This window comes from Ceratotherium simum, chromosome 4, assembly GCF_057802395.1.
Source record: "Ceratotherium simum simum isolate JZ-2026a chromosome 4, ASM5780239v1, whole genome shotgun sequence".
Classification (NCBI taxonomy): Eukaryota; Metazoa; Chordata; class Mammalia; order Perissodactyla; family Rhinocerotidae; genus Ceratotherium; species Ceratotherium simum.
The window spans coordinates 86,424,409-86,445,234 of NC_141903.1; the positions used below are offsets into that span (position 1 = coordinate 86,424,409).

Genomic DNA, 20,826 nt, shown 5'->3' on the forward strand with positions numbered 1-20,826 from the left:
AGCTTTTTATCACGTCACCCCTAGATTATTTCATTAGCTCCCTAGCTGGTCAGCTGGTACCACATCTACCTCCTACCCTCCCCGACCCTCAACCTATCCTGCCTATCTTCCCAGACCAGCTTTACTAAAAAGCATGCCTCTCCCTTCTCAAAAATCTCAGTAAATTCCTCATACCTGTAGAAAAAAAGTTCAGACTATTTAGCTCTCTGATCCCCAGTTGACCTTATTTTCAAGTACCCACTTCCACCCTTCCCCTACATGGCACATTGCTATTTTCACTATATCATCCGCTCTTCAGTAAATATGTGGTGGGAACTCTGAGTCAGGGCCGTGGAGGGAAAACAGGTCCCTGAATATAGAGACATCACACAACCATCAGCCTGCTCTGCTCTACTACTCTGCTTTCCTCATCTGTAAACCAGGGATCACAACAGAAGCTACCTCATGGGGTTGCTGTGAGGGTTAAATTAGTTAACACACATGAAATGCTTAGGAAAAGTGCCTGGCATGTAGTTAGTGCTCAGTAAACACTGTCTGTAACCAGGCCTTCCAAGCAATCCTTGGACTAGAGATCAAGGGAGCGTGGTCATTTTCAACTGCTAGCAGTGTTTGGAAAGGTGGTCTCCTCGGGCTGCTCTCATACCCCCTACAGAGACGGCTGGCTTTGGCTGCCCCTTCAGTTGCCACGGGGCCCCTGTCTCAGACTCTGCAGCACTCTTCTCAGAATTTTCTTATACCTCCTGCTCCCCTGTGCTCATGCTGTTCCTCCATTTACAATTCATATCCCCCACCTTACTCCACCTTTTCCGAATCTAAATTCTATCTACTCTTCAAGGCTTAGTTTAAAACCTCCACGGCTGCCCTTCCTGACCAGTTCAGCAGTCCTATTTGCCACCACTTCATAAACATTAAGTTTAAGATTAAAACTCCAAAGGCTATGTCCTTCTGAGAATATGGCTACAATTTGGCATAAATACAAATAACTGACTGGCTTATACCTTTTCTACAACAATAAGAACAAAAACAAAAAGCTATCTATACTACAAAACCACTAAGCGTAAGTATTAAATTAAGGCACTTTTTCAAAACATACATAGAATTTAGGTCCCTTACTAATAATTTTTTATCATCAGTCTCTGCTTATATCAGTGGTTCTTAATTCTGGACACATTTTAGAATCACCTGTAGGGAGCTTTTAAAAATACTGATGCCACCCCACACCCCTCCCCACAGAGCCTCATTTACGTGTATTAGGGTAGAGTCTGAAGCTTTGCTATGTTTTTATATTTTAAAAGCTTCCAGGTGATTCCAATATGCAGCCAGAGTTGGGAACCTATACAAACCTAGCTATGAAACTTTAAAATAGTACATGCCTTTCTTGCTTACTCTGAACTCTTCCTAGTTTGCTGGGTTAGGCTGAGTGCCAAGACCATAAATCCTTGCAGGTACATTCTACTCCTCTTTCCTAAACTTCAGACTTTCCCCAGCAGTCTGCTGCAGAGGGCTTATGGACTGCTGAGATCTGATCTCCTCAGCTCTCACCACAGCCAGGTGGAGCCTGGGGCAGCCACGATCCTTGGGCCACTGGTCTTCAGTAGCAAGCAGCCTCATCTATTCACCCCAGAGTGCTATAAACAATATCACTTTCTATAATGCCATGAGTGGAAAGGCCAGGAAAACAGAGGGAAGAACTAGTTTCTCCATTTCCCTGGCAACTCTGCTCTGACTTACTTGCTTTGGTATTAAACTACTGAACTTAATTAGGAATTAATACCCTATGTTGGTTCTGGACTGAATCTTATTTTAAAATGTTTTTTCAGGCTCTTTTACGTACCTAATTAAAGTTATTTCTCAGAATTTTCAATTTCTTCTACCACTTCTCCCTTCTGTTTAACTTAAAAGAAGCAGGATGAAATTAAAAATTAAGGTTGCATCTGGGAAGTCAGCATTTTGAATGCCCATGATTGCAGTAGTATTACAAAAGCAATTAGAAATTCAATTTAGAGTTAATTATTGATTGTAAATTCAATGTACTCAACCAAAGAAGTTTTCATTACTGGCTAGAATGAGTTCACGAGCGCTTAGCAGAATACCCAAACGGTGATCATAAGAAGACAGAGCCCTGCTGAGGCGGGTTCACCCAATTGTTTGCTTATTCCTTCACTCATTTATTTCTTCATTTAGTAAACTTCTACTGAGTTGAAATACTAGGAATACAAATATAAAGACACAGAATCTTCTCTCAAGAAATTCAAAATCTAATAGGCAGACAGAACTAAACATTTTAATACAGTGTGATAAGTACCATTACAGAAGGTGGGCAAGGTACAGTAAGAACATAAAGAAGGGAAAAATTCACAGAGGAAAGATCCTTGAGTTGGATTTTAAGTAAGAAATAGGAGTTTGCCAAATGGATGAGGAGTGGAGGTGGTGTGAGGATGGGGAGGTCATTCCAGGAAAATGTCACAGGATATGCAAAATGTATATACGAATAAATCAGTCTGGCTCACTGAGAAACCCAAAGTATTTTGGGATGTCTGGATTATTGGAGAGAAGCAAAGGAACAGAAAAATTACAGAGCCAAAAGGAATCAGAGAGTGACTATATTAGCATGTATAAAGCCATAGCCCAAGTATTCACATTACTCTCAGTCTAAAGAAACAATTTCTCTCCATAGAAGAGACATGGTCCCCAGGGAGGTCAGAAATGTGTTTCTTACTCAGGAACACAAGTGTTCTCATCTATGCAAAGACATATACATCAGCTTTTCATAGTTAATGGATTAACATAGTTAACATAGTTAATCCATAGTTAATGGATACTGGCTATGAACATCATCTCATTCATTCTCCTCTGATTCTCACAGAGCAACCTTCTGATTATTACTTTGCTTTCCATGTAGATATATCTACGGGAGCGGGGAGAGACACATCTTAATGACCCACGTAGTTCACTTCTCCCCCCTTTCAGAGCTGGGCAAGGGGAAGGTTCAGCAGGTTCAAAGGTTCTGAGTTAGATCAAGGAAAGAACAGACTGATACCAGAGCTGAGTGCCAAAGACTCTTCTTTCCTTTTGAGGATAATCTTTATCTGATTAAGGAAGTTTCCTTCTATTTCTATTTGCTAAGAGAGTTTGTTTTTATAATGAATGAATGTTAAATTTTATTAAACAATTATTACACAACTATGAAGATGATCACATCCTTTATTCTGTTAATGTGGTCAATTACAACGATTGGTTTCCAGATGTCAAAGCAACTTTGAAGTCCAGAAATGACTTCAATGTGGTTCTGACATACTATACTTTTAATATAATGCTGGATTTTGTTTAGGAATTTTGCTCCTGTATTCATGAATAACTGGCTTGTAAGCTCCTTTCCTAAAATGTGCTTGTTAGGTTTTCATATCAAGATTGTGCTGCCTCAAAGAGCAAATTGGGAAGTGTTCTCTCCCTCACTATTCTCTGGAAGAGTTTGTGGAAGATTGTACTATTTCTCCCCTGAATGTTTGACGGACTCTCTTGGTGAAGTCATCTGGACCTGGAGTCTTCTTTGTGGTCAGGTTTTTAATTAGCAATTTAATTTATTTTATAGTTATGTGACTACTTGGAACTTCTATATCTTTTTGTGTCAGTTTTGCTATGTTGTCTTTTTCTAAGAATTGACCTACTTAACCTAAGTTGTAAAAAAATAATTGGAATAAATTTGTTCATAATATCTTTTCAGGATCTTTTAAATTTTTGTAAGACCTAAAATTTTATCCATTTTTACATTCCTGATATTGATTATTTGTGTCTTCTCCCTTTCATTCTTTATAAGTATTTTCAGAGGTTATCATTTGCTAGTCTTTTCAAATAAAGTTTGGCTTTATTGATGTTTCCTATCTCATTAATGTCTGCGCTTTATTATTTCCTTACTTCGACTTTCTTGGAGTTTAATTTGCAATTATTTTCCCACCTTCTTGAGATAAATTTTTACATCATTAATTTCTACCTTTCTCCTTTCCTAATTTATGAATTTAAGGCTATACATTTCTTATTAAGCAAAGATTTAGATGTATCACACAAAAGTTGTTATATAGTATTTTCATTATTATTAATCTCAAAATATTTTTGTATTTCCGTTGTGATTTCACATCTGACCCAGAGAATATTTAAAAATGTATTTCTTAATTTCAAAATGCCTGGGGATTTCCTAGTTATCTTTTTGTTAGTGCTTTCTAGTTTAATTGCATTGTGACCAGAGAACTTATTTTATCAGTTATCCTTTGAGATTTGTTGAGACTTGCTTTATGGCTTTATGGCCAATTTTTCTTTTTTTAATATTTATGTGTTCTTGAAAAGAACATGTGTCCTGCAGTTTTTCAGTGGCATTCTATATATGTCAAGTAAGTCAGATTTCTTAGTTGTATTACTCAAATCTTCTCTATCTTTAGTAACATTTTTTTTCTGCTTGTTCTATCAGCTACTGAGAAAGATCTGTTAAAATTTCATATTATAATTAGGAACTTGTCTCTCTTTGTAGTTCTATTAATATTTGATCTATATATTTGGAAGCTACATTACTAGGTACAAGTAAATTTAGAATAGTTATATCTTTCTGGAAAATTTAACTTTTAGTCATAATTAAATGTCCCTTTTATCTGTAAATAATTTTTGCCTAAGTAAACTTTGATACTAATAAAGCTTTGCTTTGGTATTAATAAAGCTATACCAGCTTGGTTTTAGTTAATGTTTGCTTGGTGTATCTTTTTGCATTTTTACTTTTAGCCTTTCTGTATCCTTATATTTTAGATGTGTCTCTTTTAAGCAGCACAAACATTTTTAAAATCAACTCTGACAATTTAAATGGAGGACCTAGTCCATTTAAACATAATATACATATAACAATATAATTATCATATATTTGGGGTTAAACATTCTGTCTTATTATTTGCTTTCTATTTGTACTACCTATTCTGTGTTCCGTTTTCTCTCCTTTCTTTCCCTATTTTGAATTTTTATTATTATTCCATTTTCCCCCTCTAGAGCTTGACAGTGATATTTTACTATTATTTTAGTGATTACCCTAGAGATTACAACATGCATGCTTGACTCATTAATGTCTGACATAAATTGGTATTTTTATCTTTTCCAAGACAACACAAGAACCGTAAATCACTTTAATTCCATGTTACATGCCATGGTAACCACATATTTTAATTCTATAAACATTTTTAAATCCCATTGACATAATTTTATTATTGTTTTAAACTGTCAACATTCATTTAGATTTACCTAAGTACTGAATCTTTTTATTGTGTTTCACTCCTTCTTGCATCTCCAACATTCCATCTGGAATCACTTTCCTCCTCCCTGAAGAATTCCCTTTAGTATTTCCTTTAGTGTAAAACTGCTCATGACAAATTCTCCTTACTTTTTTCTTTTTTTTTTTTTTTCTGTGAGGAAGATCAGCCCTGAGCTAACATCCATGCTAATCCTCCTCTTTTTTTTTTTGCTGAGGAGGACTGGCTCTGAGCTAACATCTATTGCCAATCCTCCTCCTTTATTTTTTTTTCCCCCAAAGCCCCAGTAGATAGTTGTATGTCAAGTTGCACATCCCTCTAGTTGCTGTATGTGGCACGCAGTCTCAGCATGGCCGGAGAAGCGGTGTGTCAGTGTGCGCCCGGGATCCGAACCCGGGCCGCCAGTAGCAGAGCACGCGCACTTAACCACTAAGCCACAGGGCCGGCCCTCCTTACTTTTTTCTTAAAAACTCTTTTTATGCCTCCATTCTTTTTTTTTTTTTTTTTTTTTTTTTTTTGTGAGGAGATCAGCCCTGTGCTAACATCCGCCAATCCTCCTCTTTTTTTTTTTGCTGAGGAAGACGGCCCTGGGCTAACATCTGTGCCCATCTTCCTCCACTTTATATGGGACGCTGCCACAGCATGGCTTGCCAAGCAGTGCGTCGGTGCACGCCCGGTATCCGAACCAGCGAACCCCGGGCCGCCGCAGCAGAGCGCGCTCTTAACCGCTTGCGCCACTGGGCCGGCCCCTATGCCTCCATTCTTGAAGAATATTTTTTCAGGGTATAAAATTCTAGATTGGCAGGTGTTTGCTCTCAACACTTTAAAAATGTCATTCCAATGTCCTCTCTCTTCTATTGTTTCATTGATAAATCAGCTGTTAGTGTGATGTTGCTGTTCTGAAGATAATCTGGATTTTCTCCCCACCGCTCCCTAGCTGTTTTTAGGATCCTGTTGTTGTCTTTAGTTTTCTAAAGTTTTACTATCATGTGCTTAGGAATCTTATCCTGCTTGGAGTTTGTATGGCTTCTTGAATCTGTACATTGATGTCTTCCATCATTTTTGAAAAATCTCAATCATACTCTGTTCAAATATTGCTTCTGTCCCTTGTCACTCTTCTTTCTTCTGAGATGTCAATTTTTCATAAATTAGAACTTCTCATTGTGTCTTCTGTGCTTCATTTAGATGTTTCTTCCAATCTATTGTCCAGTAGACTCATGCTGTCTTCAACTGTGTGTATACTGCTACTAAAATCATCACATGCTATCTTTTGGTATTCTATTTTTCAGTTCTAGAATTTCCATTCTTTTAATTGTTTCAGTTCTCTGACAAAGTTCTCAATCATATCTTTTATTCCCATGTCCTCGTCTCCCTATAAATAAGCTAAGCATTACATAAGCACTATCCCTCTCCAGGAGCCCTTCCCTTTCCATAAGTACGACTCTTTGTGGGATGAGAGCTTGAAGGATTTGTGTGCTCTGCTACTTCTCCATTTCTAAATTTCTTCCAATAAACCCTAATTTATATTTGCATTGTGTGACATAGTAATGTGTATGTCCATGCCCCTTAGTATAGTGAGGAGAGAATCTGATAACTCTTGAATGATGTTTTGGTATGCTTGCTGGTAATATTCTTATATCCCACTGTTGAACTGACATTATATTTTCTAAATTTATTTTTGTGTGAGTTGTACTAGTATAAATCAGTTCTCAAGAGATAAATTTCATTAAATGTGCTGAAAAAATTCTAACTTCCAAATTCTAAGTTGCAAATAAAGGATAAGATCCTGGAATATGACCATGTCAAAAAATCCCTGTGTTTCCTGTTTAAGCAGTGATCACCCTTCCTAGATACACCCTCTCTCTCTCTTCTTTTTACTTTAACTAAAACAGAAACTAGAAACTCATTGAAAATTAAATTATTAATCATAAATGGAAAGAGACTTGTGGTTTTATAACGTTTCTCATTTTATAAGTGAGGAAACCAAAGAAAGGAAATACATATATATCCAAATTAAAAATTTTAAAGAGGAAAATGGCTAGCTATCAAAGTGGAGCTACCAAAACAATAATTTCCCTTATTTAATCATCATCTTTGTTTTGAATTGATATTCTCATTTTTTACTTAAAGAAAAAAAAAACTTCTGAAGAAGTGAAACAAGTCCTCATACTATTTTTATCTGAAGGCTAAGATCTGTAAGTATTTATTTTGTTTCTTTTGGGTTCAAAATTTGTTTTCTAGGACTGGCAGTCCCTTCCTCCAACCAGCAGTTCAAGTGAAATTAAAGTTCCTTATAGGAATATAATTATGAAAATAACTTAGATTTGCATGATGCCTTATTCTACTCTCAAGCAATCACAGTGCACTAACAGGAAGTGTATCAAACAAAAGAAAGTAATGGGTAGGATTTTTTCCAACTAAATATGTTAAAGTGCATTAAATATCAATTCTTGTTACACAACAATGACGTCACATATGATCTTGATTATATTGCAAACTTTGAAAAACATGTTTTTAAAGCATAAAATGCCAAGCAAGCTTGTGATCTTATAATACAAATTGTATTTTATGTGGACCTTAAAAAAAGAACCAAGAGTTCCTAAAAACTTAATCACTAATTCTACAATTAGTATTTCACCAAGAATTAATTGAATACCCACATCCTTAACAGAAAAGTAATCATATGCATTGCTGAACGAAAGTAATATAAAATAGCTTAGGTTAAAAGGAGCTTATAAGCTATTAGGAAATTAAGAAAAAAACCCATGAAACCATGAATGAAAAAATTATTATACAGCGTTATCATGTCCTAATATAAAGTGCTCACTTTGTAGGTATACGAAAGACCACTCAAGTTCATTGCGGATGAGAAGAATAAGCATCTTATTTTCACAACGACCAGACATTTTATAAGCCTGGAGGTTAGGGCACTCTTGTTATTTGAAACCCAGGCTTTACCTTCCATTCTTCCCCTTCGTGAACCCTGTGCTCCAGCCAAACATTGGCCTTACTTCTCATGCCTTTGCTTACATCCTTCTCCTCACCTGGAATGAATCATCTCTTTACATCCTAACTTGACACTCTTCAGAGACGAGCTCCTATATCAACTTCTTCATGTAGCCATCACTGATTCTGAAGCCATCACTGATTTGTGAAGCCAAAGTAATTTTCTTCCTCTGAACTTCTGGAATCTTAATGTAATCTTTTCTTATGGCATTTACCACCCCACATTAGTTATTTTTACATATATCATAGCTACTCTACAAGGCTGTAAACTACATATGAGCAGAAATCATTTCAGTGGTTCTTTTAAGGGCTCTTCTCTTATGAAGTCTTTCCAACATTCACCTTCATTTTCAGAGGAACCGTTTTACTTTTGCACTCGTATTTCATCAGCTTTAGTAATATTTAATTAAATCACGTAATAACAATAACAAGTGCAAGTAGTATAAAAAGGTTTGGAAATAGTCACAACAGACCCTTAGTAAAAATGCAACTCAAAATGATGAGCATTATTTGACAGTAGCCTGCTACAAGGAGTGGTCAGCTTGCCTTGGGCATCAGTCTGTTTTACAGAGAAAGTGGGAGCTTTGGTTACTCTAGCCAATTAAGTTTAGTGGAAAGTAGTTAAAAGAACTTATATTACTCTTTCTGTACATTTCTAGTTTCCATTCATTAGCATTTACACCCATGGAATTTCTGTTTCAGATGAATTTCGAAACTAGAAGACTTCTTCGATCATCATTAACTTTCAGCTGATTTCAAATTGAAGCCCAAAGTCAAGATTCATTCATTCATTCAACAAGTATTTATTGAGCTCCAATTATGTAGTAGGCACTATGTTGGGCATGATTTTTTATAGCAAGATAACCATTTGGTGAAAACTTTCTAAAAGATCTTTACAGTTCACTTCAAATTAGCCCATTTGAACTGAGCTATAGATTTGTGGTAGAAATATAATTTTCCCTTATTTTATTCTTCTGAAATCTAGGATGTATTTGGATGTTGCTACTGAGGAAGCTCCACAGTAAAGCAAATTAGGTGCTTGCCTAAACTCTGACCTGTACAAAATCATCACTAGACACAATCAACATTCTCCCTGTCTAGCCTGAGAACACTCAATTGTGTGTGAATATTTTCCTGCTTCACCTATATAAGAGTGTATGAATAAATTATGCAATATAAAGATTCACATCTTTTTAGCTTTTTAAAGGAGTGTTTTATCTGTAAAATCTCTTAAAATACATGATAGCAATTTATTTAAAATTATTAGTTAGGACACCAATTTCTCATTCCAGGTGTTTCTTTCCATGTGGAAGGACATTTATTAGTGTAACACTCCTTCCAGGCCTAGCTTCCCTCTATTACTCTTCCCCATTTTACTCTGTTCCTTGTGCTAAGTATACAGAACAGGTCCTCAAGTAGAGAGGCCTGTAGTTCTTCAGAGAGCCCGTGACTGGGTATATAACTCTGTCTATTTCTGACATTTGGTATTAGAAAGCACATTGTTGGGCTGGCCCTGTGGTGTAGTGGTTAAGTGCACACACTCCGCTGCTGGCGGCCTGGGTTCGGATCCCGGGCGCACACCGAGGCACCGCTTGTCAGGCCATGCTGTGGTGGCGTCCCACATAAAGTGGAGGAAGATCAGCACAGATGTTAGCTCAGGGCCAGTCTTCCTCAGCAAAAAATGAGGAGGATTAGCATGGATGTTAGCTCAGGGCTCATCTTCCTCACACACACAAAAAAAGCACATTGTTGTCCTATACCTAAGCCACATTCTCTGATATCATCAGCTTTATCAGTAATAAAGTTGACATTTTGATCTCTATCTGCCATTCCTTTGATTTTTTTTTAATAATTTTTATTTACTTATTTATTTTTCCCCCCAAAGCCCCAGTAGATAGTTGTATGTCATAGCTGCACATCCTTCTAGTTGCTGTATGTGGGATGTGGCCTCAGCGTGGCCGGAGAAGCAGTGCTCGGTGAGCGCCCGGGATCTGAACCCGGGCTGCCAGCAGCGGAGTGCGCGCACTTAACCGCTAAGCCACGGGGCCGGCCCCCATTCCTTTGATTTACCTATCAATTGTTTCAGAACTTAGGTAGGGAAAAGAGAGCGTTATGTAGTAATTCTACTTGCCAAAGCCCAATATAAGTAAATGACCACATGTATCTCAGTTGGTAAAGCCTAAAGGATGTCACTTGACAGCAAGAACAGGTATGATAGATAACCTACGTGCTTGTGAGTGTCCACCTTAAACTGATATGTGGACCAATCAGACCAAGAGAAACGTGCCAGTCAGAACTCAGCAATGCCCTGATCACACATGTGTCTCCTTCACAAGCGCACATGCACATCCTTATCTGCATGAGCTTTAGAATCCAGAACTGCAGTGGTTGACATGATGCTTTCTAAGCAACATGGACTAACTTTAAAAGTGCATTACCTGTGATCAACGATAAATAATATATCCATGGCAAAAGTGTCCATGAGCTGGAAAGAATAAGCGTTGATGATTTGAGTCAGATTATGCAAAAAAGATAAAAGTTGGTATTCTTAAAGGCCTCAGGTTATGTTAGCCTAGGGCCATGTCAGCTCTAAGGCTGATTCTGCTACCCTCTGTGAACAGATGGAAGAAAATCTGAATTCCAGTGCTTGCTCTGACACTCACCCAGGGTCTGGTTTTCAGTATGAAAACAAAACAAAGTCCCCGTTCTGACGTTGCTTAAATTCTAGTAGAGGGGAAGACAGAGAAAAAACAAAGCAAATGAACAAATGTTAGGTGGTGCTCAGTGCTATGAAGAAAATAAAACAGGGTAAATGAGATAGAAGGTGATGGGTATGAGTTGGGGGGCTACATTATACAGAGTGGTCAAGGAAGACCTCTCAATCAAAGAGACATTCGTGCAGATTTGGGGGCAGTGAGGGATTGAGCATGCAAATATTAGGAGCAAGAGCAACAGAGGAAACAACAGTATTCAAGTTGCTGAGATGAGACCGCTGGCCAACACAAACAGCAAAGACGGGAGTGTACTGGAGCAGAGAGAGGGAGAGGGAGCCAGGAGATGAGGTGAGAAGGGCAGCTGGGAGCCAGTGCACCTGGGCTGATAGGCCAGAGGATGGGTTTGGATTTCACACTGAATGAGATGGTCATCCTTTGGACTGTCAGCCCTGCCATATTCTAGTAGCTCAGAGATGGGCAGCTATGCAGGCTAAGCTGGTTGGGGCCCATCTACACCCCCGCCCTACCCTAATCAGGAATTTGGATCTTAAGCAGAGTGACTGGAAGGCTGAAAATCCATGGCACACAGGCCGGATAATCAGTCCTTTTTGGTCCCTGGGCTCCACACAGCACTCCCCCAGTTCCTGCCCATTTCTCCAGTCTACCATTCATTCTCTGAGTTCCTTAAAGTTCTTCTAAGAGATTCCATTTTCTCTTTGGTACAGAAAGAGTCATTTCTTTGCTTGCTGTTAGAGATGGCAAGCTTATTAACACCACACTTATTTCTCTTCTTTCTGGGCCTACAGATCATCCACATGTCCCAGCTTCCCCTGAGTTACGAGTGGCCAGATGGCAGCCAAGTGATGGCGTTCTAGCTGATGGAAAGTGAGCACTAGTAATGGAGGCCATCTCCAGGCATGGATCATTAAAATCTCCCGCCTGTGATCCTCTGTACTTTTTCCCAGGCACAGCTTGAAGCATGGCAACCTTAAATGCCACATACTGAGGAGAGCGGAGCCACAGCAGGTAACGTGCCACGGTCCCTGAGTCACTACCTGGAGGAGAGCTGCCCGACCAGGAAGACCTGCACTGGGCTTTTAAGAGAGCGCAAGAGAAACCTTTATTACACTAAGTCACTGAGATTCGGTTTGTTACAGTGGCTAGTGTCGTCTTACCTAATACAAACCCTAACTACACCGCAGTCCTCATTAAACAGCTCACTCCCACATGACACATCTGTACTCCTTGGCATAGAAAAACTTTTTTGTTATATATATTTGTTTTATATATATATACACATGTAATTTTAATTTTGATTATGCAAGTAAATGAACACATTCTTGTAAAAAACTAATCTAACATTGATAAGCAAAACCTCCCTTAACTACCACAACCCCTATTTCAGTCCCATAAGTAGAGAAAACCCAGTTAATCAATAACCTTTCACAAATTAAAAAATAAGACAAAAATGGAGACTGGCACAATAAATAATAGAAATTCTGTTTTTAAATTCTAACAAGTACTCATAAGGTGCAAAGCACTGGGAACACCAAGAGGAACAGCACAGTGCCCGCCTTCCAGGAACTTAGAGGCCAGCATGGAGCTATAGCTGCAGACAGATCATTATAATACAGTGTGACCCATGCGATAACAGAATGTGCAAAAGGCATCAGATGTGGATGTACAGAGAAGGAAATTTTTTAACTTTGGAGTGGATTGGGGGCAGGCTGTGTAAATACTTGTGTGAGAGGAGGGATCTGGAATATAATCACAGAGTATAAAGGCTGATGGAAGGTTTTGCAAGATAAAAATGAGTTTTCCAGGAGGACCAGGTTGTGGGTGGTTGGGGGCAATTCAGGTAAAAGGAGCAACGTGTGCAAAAGGAGGGAGGTGTGAAACCGTATGGTATGTCTGAGTGTGCTTTGGGGCACCTTCGAAAAAGTCTGTAATCTTCTTGAAAATTGAAAGACCCAGTGACATATATGTATTATTCAGATACTTCCAAATGCTACTCTAACCTCCAAGCAGATTGGAAAATACCAGGACTTCAGACAGTCCTGATAATTAGCTAACGAAGGGCTACACATATACTTGTTATTTTTTTTTTTTAATAATTTTATTTATTTATTTATTTTTTCCCCCAAAGCCCCAGTAGATAGTTGTATGTCATAGTTGCACATCCTTCTAGTTGCTGTATGTGGGACACGGCCTCAGCATGGCTGGAGAAGCGGTGCGTTGGTGTGCGCCCGGGATCCGAACCCGGGCCGCCAGCAGCAGAGCGCACGCACTTAACCGCTAAGCCACGGGGCCGGCCTATACCTGTTATTAACAGCTGACGTAACTTAAGTCATTGAGTGCCTAAGACGTGCATGACCTTACAACAAGGACTAGACAAAGAAGTGATCCATTTGAAAGTACAAAGTTTCAAAATAGTGACTAGATTCCTTCTTTCCTACTCCCATCTCTCCCCAACCAAAGTATTACACGTGGGTCCCGTGCATAAACTTTGCCATTTACTTCAAGCAGGAAACATCTACCCAGTAGTGGATAAAGGTATTACATGACCCATAAGAACTCTGGAATTATAGGAACCATTTAACTGCCCAGAGTTAAAAAACGAGTAATTTGGGTTTTTAAATGTACAATCGACATATAAATCCTTAGGGAGTATCTACCCATTCAGGGCCTGACCATGAGCTGGGGTTATGACTCTATGAACTTCAGGCAGACATCTGAATCCACCAAGAGAAGTACAAAAACTCATCCACTAAATTCTTCACTATTATAGGGCAAAAAGATGCCAGGTCTAGAGAACCAAAATAAATGAACTATGGTGTGACAGGGCTGGTTCACAGCTCAGTGCCTACTTCAGACTAAAATGCGAGCAAGTCAATTATTTGTGGTCTTGGGAGCTCCTCGATGGTGAGAGTTCCTCCATGGCACTATTGGCACTCTAGGCTACATAAATCCTTTGTTGTCGGGGGCTGTCCAGTGTGCTGAGGATCTTTAGTAGCATCCCTGACCTCCATCCACTGGATGCCAATAGTACCCCATCCCCAGTTGTGACAACCAAAATGTCTTCAGAATTATACAGTTGAGAACCACTGGTACAGGTAGACCCAAGAATGAGGAAAAAAAAAAAATCAACCACGGGCAACATTAACCTTGGCTGAGGATAAAAGGAAAACCATGGAGGATATGAACATTCTGGGATTCCCAGCTGAGGAGTTAAACACAGGCTTAGCTCTTTAGCACTGGAATTCTTCAACAGCTACTGAGTATTAGTGCAGAACAGAGACTGTACCCCACCAGCCACTGCTGTCAAATTCCTGTGAAGGTTGAGTGGTGGTTACTAAGAGACAGAGCACTTCATCTGAATAGAATGTGTCAGGCTGGGATCTTTTTAAAATAAATCAGTGAGTCAGGATAGACTTCTCCCCTGCTGTTCCACTGACTTTTTTTTTTTTTTTTTTACTACAATTATAATTCCATAAAGCACAGAGGATGAGGGCTAATTAGTCCAAAAAGTAGGAGAAACCTGATCAGGTTTCTTCATTTCCTTAGTGACCCTCCAGCAATTTTTCTTAAGTTTGCAACAGAGAAAGAGCCTTTAAATTGTGGCCATAAAAACAACAATAATACATTTAGAAATAAAACCCAGGTCCTCTGTTAGATGGAATGAGGCTTTGTACATAAGCCTGGTACAGTATATGGCGACATTTTTCTTTTCTCTGTCATTTTTTAAAGGAAATAGCAGGACCTCACTGCAGCAGATGCTGCTGAGATGAGCAGGGACGGGTGAAAACCCTCCCAGCCCTGGAGCTTGCAGAGGGAGGACCTTCTGCCTGTCCCAGCAGAGAGGCTTGGGGGACAGTGGGTTGGCTCTCCTGGGCCTGTTTGGATCAACACCACAGAGATACTCCCGGAGCACAATGAGGGTGCCCTCCAGCGATGGAGAGAACAACCTTGAGAATCTCCTGCGCTGTGTTTGGAGAAGGAGTGCTAGACAGAAGCGGGGGAGGAGTTAGACCAGAAAATTCTGATTAAGCAACAACCACACACCTTCTCTTTAATTTCCAAATGCTTCTCCCTGGACCTTTAAGCTAGTCCCCAAACTAACGCTGCCAATAATTCATCAAGGAAAATTAATCATGATGTTACAGTTACCAACAAATCCTCAGACATTTTCTGCTAGATAGCTCTCAATGATTACTCATTAACACATTAACTGTGTGGTTTCTGCAAGTGCAGCATTAGAAAGTGTGTTCTTTTGTGCATACACAAAATGTTTATACAATTTCCCAATCTCCATTTTTTTCTTTATTCTCAAACCAATGATCTATAAAGGCTGCAAGGGAAACTTTATCTTTTTTTGAATGCAGTTTATTTCCATCTCCAATGTGGCCTTAAAACTGGAGGAGAATTGCAACCTGAAAGATTCATCTCTCAAGAACACAATTTACAGGCCGGCCCACTGGCACAGTAGTTAAGTTTGCTTACTCCACTTTGGCGGCCCAGGGTTCACAGGTTCGGATCTCAGACACGGACCTGCACACTGCTCATCAAGCCATGCTGTGGTGGCACCCCACATACGAAATAGAGGAAGATTGGCACAGATGTTAGGTCAGCAACAATCTTCCTCAAGCAAAAAGAGGAAGATTGGCAACAGATGTTAGCTTAGGGCCAAGCTTCCTCACCAAAAAAAAAAAAGAAACCACAATCTACAAAGTCTGGTAACAAAGTCAACATTGGTAAGTAAACTCTGCATCTCTCCTCTTCAACTCTTCAAGCAATTGTCTGGGTATTTTACATCCTCATACCCGTTCCACCACCTTTAGTGGTTATGACATTTTAATCAAATTCTGTCATGTTAGCTTGGTGGCAGGTTCCTACAAAATAGACAGTACAGCAGCAGCAGCTCTGGGCTGGACCCAGAGTTACCAGGAAAGAAACACCCAGAAGACTCAGCTGATGGTACCCTCCTCAGGCTCAGTTCCCACCGCTAGATAAAAACAAGAAACTTTTTACCTACAGCATAATGCAGACAGTGAAACCAACGTCATAAACGGAAGTCTCTCAAATTCCAGAGGGAAAAAGAAACAGAGATTGAATAAAATCCCTGTTGATACACTAAGAAATAACTTGGCAGAAGCTTGTTCTAGCCTTTTTGTTTCTGCCTGTAAAATCTCGAAATTGGAAGTCAGTAAAACAGATTCAATAGTTTAATTTGTTTTTATGGGAGTCTATGTTGGGATAAACAGAATTAACATAAAACTCTGCATCCCCCAAATCATTTTTACAAGACTTTAAAGCACTTAGATCTCTTTAGCAGTTCTAAAAATTAAGGTGAATTTCCCGTAATATTCTCTTATTCATCAACCACAAAAGAGAAAGACAGAAAAATCCAGCAAAAAAAAATATGTACATGATCTAGTAAAATGTTTTAAAAAGCATATTATAGGCAACCCCTGCTAGTACTTTTCTCCCCATTCCTCAATTGAATTTAAGTGAAAATTCAAGATTTTTAGGTCCTGTCTTTAAAAATAAGGAATTTTTCCTAATTTCCAAATATAAATTTCACTGCAGAATATCTAGGAAAACAGAAAAGCACACACAAAAAAAGAAAATTAAAATAATCAGTAATCCCAATACTCAAAGATGACTACATTTAATATACTGGTATATTTCGTTCATTCTTATTCTATCCTGAGATGTGCTCTTTTCTTTTTCTTTTTTACACAAATGGTACATTTTATAATGTACTTTTTTAATTTAAAAATATATTCTCAACATTTTCCCATGCTATTAAATACTCTTTTCCAACAGCTATTCTCAATTTTCTTGGTCTCAGAACCACTTTATACTCTCAAAAATGACTGAGGGGGCAAGCCCCGTGGCCTAGTGGTTAAGTTCGGCACTCTCCACTTCAGCAGCCTGGGTTCGGTTCCAGGGCCCAGACCTTTACCACTCTTTAGCGGCCATGCTGTGGCGGTGACCCACATACAACATACAGGAAGATGGGCACAGGTGTTAGCTCAGGGAGAATCTTCCTCAAGCAAAAAGAGGAAGATTGGCAATGGATGTTAGCTCAGGGCAAATCTTCCTCAGCAAAAAAAAAAAAAAAAAAAATGACTGAGGACCTCAAAAAGCTTTTCTTTATGTGGGTTGTATTTATTGACATTTATAGTATTAGCAATTAAAACAAGTTTTAAAATTTTTTACTAATTCATTTAAAAATAAAGTAACTCATTACATGTCAACATCAATAACATATTTTACAAAAACTAATCCTATTTTCCAAAATAAACAAAAACATTTAGTGAGAAAAGTGACATTAGATTTTTGCAAAAACTTTTAATGTTTAGCTTAACAGAAAATAGCTGAATTCTCATATCTACTTTTGCATTTAAAGTGTAGATGTGTTCTGTTAGGACGAGTATATGAAGAAAATCCAGCCTCCCACAGATACATACTTGGAAAAGAGAGGAGTAATTTTCAGATTATTGTGGATATTTTTCTTTATACCACACCAAAATTTGACAAGTGGTAGTGTTTTAAAGATTATTTGCAATGTGGAATCTAAAAATAAAAAAACAGAATGAACTTTTCATACTCTACACACTCATGGGAGAATGAAAGTGGAAAATGCAAATGTCTTAGTATTACAATGAAAATAGTTTTGACCTTGAGGACAGCCTAAGAGGGGACTGCACTGTGAGAACCACTGTACTACAAGCTCATATTCAATGGTTAACGTAGCATTCTATCACAGGATGAAACACTTTACCCAATACATTGTTGTCAAACATTTCAATTGTTTCCAAGTTTTTGCTATGATAAAAAATGCAAGACAAACATCCTTACAGAAACCTCTTTCTGCACATTTTCTTAGAATAACACCTTAGGAAGCAAAATTTCACTTAAGGTCAAAAACAAAGTTATTTTTTCACGCTTTTTACACTTTGCCAATTTTCCCACCAGAAAGGTTTATTAATTTGCATTCCTATCAGTAGCCTGTACTGATAAGAGCCTTCCATTCTTACCCACCCTCTTATCAACACTGGGTACCTGTGAGCCCTGTCTTGAGAGTTGTTTTTAGACAATCAGAGTGTGACTGAGCTGGCTGTTAATGAGCTCACTCTCTGATATGAAACACAATACTTGAGATTTACTGGAATTCTCTGCTTACAGAGTACTTCTCTGATAATCCTACCACAGTGTTTATTCACTGCTACTTCACATTATTACAGTTAGCATTTTCCATGTGTCTTCTACTTGACAATAAGTTTCTTGAGAAGAAACCAAGTCTCATTACTAGTGTATACCACAGCGCTGAGCCCATGGGACAGAGGCAGCGTGGGGTAATAGCGGAAATAGCATTTTTCACCTCGGAGAGACCTGGGTTTAAATCCCGACTTCACTGTCTGTGTGAGCGTGGGTAAATTACTTCCCCTTGCTCTCCTGAGCTTGAAGGTCATCAGCAGTTAACAGGAGACTAATATGTACTTCATAAGGCAGCTGTGTTGAATGATATGTGAAAGATACCTCATACAATACTTGGCAAATAACAAATGTTTCAAATGTTTGTTCTCTTCCTTTTCCTTTTCAGTGTTGAGTTAACCTTGTGAAGTCCAAACTTTGAGGATCTATAAATCCACTTTGATTTACTAATAAGACCATAATTAATTAAGACAGAAGTCATCTCTTTGACAATGATTACCTCTGGAAAGCATAACTAAGCAATATTGATGAGTTTTCTAATTCTCCTTCCCTGCATCACTCGATCGTTACTTATTCTGTCCATCAGTCAACATCTATGGGTGTATACTATGTGTCCCAAAGACAAATTACACACAATCCCTAAACAAACAGAAGTGTAAAACGAAATCCTTTCTAGTGCCAGAATGCCACTTCTGTAATCATGCTGAAACCTGAATTCAAGGAGAAACCATTCACAAAGTTAAGCTGAGAGAGCTGTTCTAACTGTACCTCTCAGGGGCTGCAGGTACATCATCCCTGGCTCTATTTTGGGTCAAAGATGACAATTATTGCAATGAGGTTTTAGGACTAGTATATTTTAATGTGACTCTGAAATGTATTCAAATCTTAACAAGAAAGCTTTGATATCTTCTGACAACCCAACCAAGGAAATTAGAGAAAAGACACTAGTGAGTGGGGCCGGCCCTGTGGCTTAGCGGTTAAGTGCGCGCGCTCCGCTGCTGGCGGCCCGGGTTCGGATCCCGGGCGAGCACCGACACACCGCTTCTCCGGCCATGCTGAGGCCGCGTCCCACATACAGAAACTAGAATGGATGTGCAGCTACGACATACAACTATCTACCGGGGCTTTGGGGGAAAACTAAATAAATAAAATCTAAAAAAAAAAAAAAAAAAAAAAAGAAAAGACACTAGTGAGATAGGTGCAGTGCAGGTTGATAGGCGCAGCGCAGGTTGAAGTTCACTCCTAGCTTTAACTCAAAACTAAAACAAAGCACAAATCAAGGAGAGTTATTTGTGCATCTGGGAGTACACCCCAACTGAGGGTGTGGGATGAGGAGTGGTCACTGGGGAATAGCACTGCTATTGGCAGATGGCAGTGTGAACCCATGAAACTGCTCAAGTCAGGGGGTGCTGACAGATTATACTGAAGGCAGGGAGGTACGCGCTGCTCTGTTCCAGGAACAGGTGCTATCTCTGTGCGCTCGTATTCTCATGCACCCCCATATACAGCTCCATCTTTCAGACTCTGAGGCTCAAAGAGGTCAAGCGTTCTCACCAGTACATTCTGGAGAACTGTGAGTGCAAAGGTTTTAACAACTGCAGGAGAGATTCAAAGCAAGTCTGGGACTCTGATTCTTGAGGTCAAACAGATTGATCAAGAACTTCTCGCTACCAGCACCGGGACAGTATACGCTCAAATTGGTGTTAGGTTCATTACAAACCTCTCTTCAGGTCTATAACTCTACGTTCAGTAGAGTTAAAAATATTTGCAATGGGGAGGATGTGGGTGGGAGGGATTAGTTCCTTCAGATCTGAAGCTAATTTCAAAACTTTGCTGGTGGTATGTTGCGATGATGAAGGACTAACGGCAGCTTTGGGTTTCAATATTGTGGCTATTGATGTCCAAAAGATTCCTGATTGAGGGGAAACAAAAGGATTCTGGAAATGTGGGACATGACTCCACTTTTAGGGGGTTCTTTTGGCTAGCCCAGAGGAAGGGCACATGTAGCCAAAGTCTGTAGGAGGGGGAAAAAAAAAAAGGCTGTTAAAAATGCTAAGAGGCTAAGGGACTCCTGATGCTAAGGAACAAATACCCTCAAGCTACCTAAATAGAGGGGATTTATCTGAAAGAAATAGAGCTTTCTCATGAAATCCAAGGGCAGGAGGTATATCCAGGCCTCACAGGGAAGAGGAAACAGGAAAACCATCAGGGATCAAGAAAGCTACTTGTCTTTCTGTCTCCCTCTGTCTCTCCATCTGTCTCTGTCTATCTGTCTGTCTGTCTGTCTCTCTCCTCTAGCATATCTTCCTCTGTTTCTCTTGCACATGGCTCAACACGGCTGCTGCCAAATGGCACCTTCAACCCCAGAGTCTACAGATAGTCTACAGTCTTGGAGTTCTTAGGTTTTCTTTGTAACAAACAATATTTTCCCAAGGAGATTAAGAAATAAACCAAAAACAAAAGCAGAGGCTCCTGGCTTTCCAGAAAGGTGTTCTATTGCTCCTCTCTCTTCCAATCTCTACATTCCAGAGAACAAGGAGAAAGTGATGGGAGAAGCAATACCACTTCACCTCTGACTGTTCGTATGACCTGCCTTGGTGAAG

General features: G+C 39.2%; 1 protein-coding gene across 1 annotated transcript in view; it reads right to left on the reverse strand.

The window, feature by feature from the left end:
- The window catches only part of CMYA5 (cardiomyopathy associated 5), an 88,209-nt gene that overhangs the window by 54,219 nt on the left and 13,164 nt on the right, over positions 1-20,826 (reverse strand). The gene's annotated exons all lie outside the window — the stretch shown is intronic.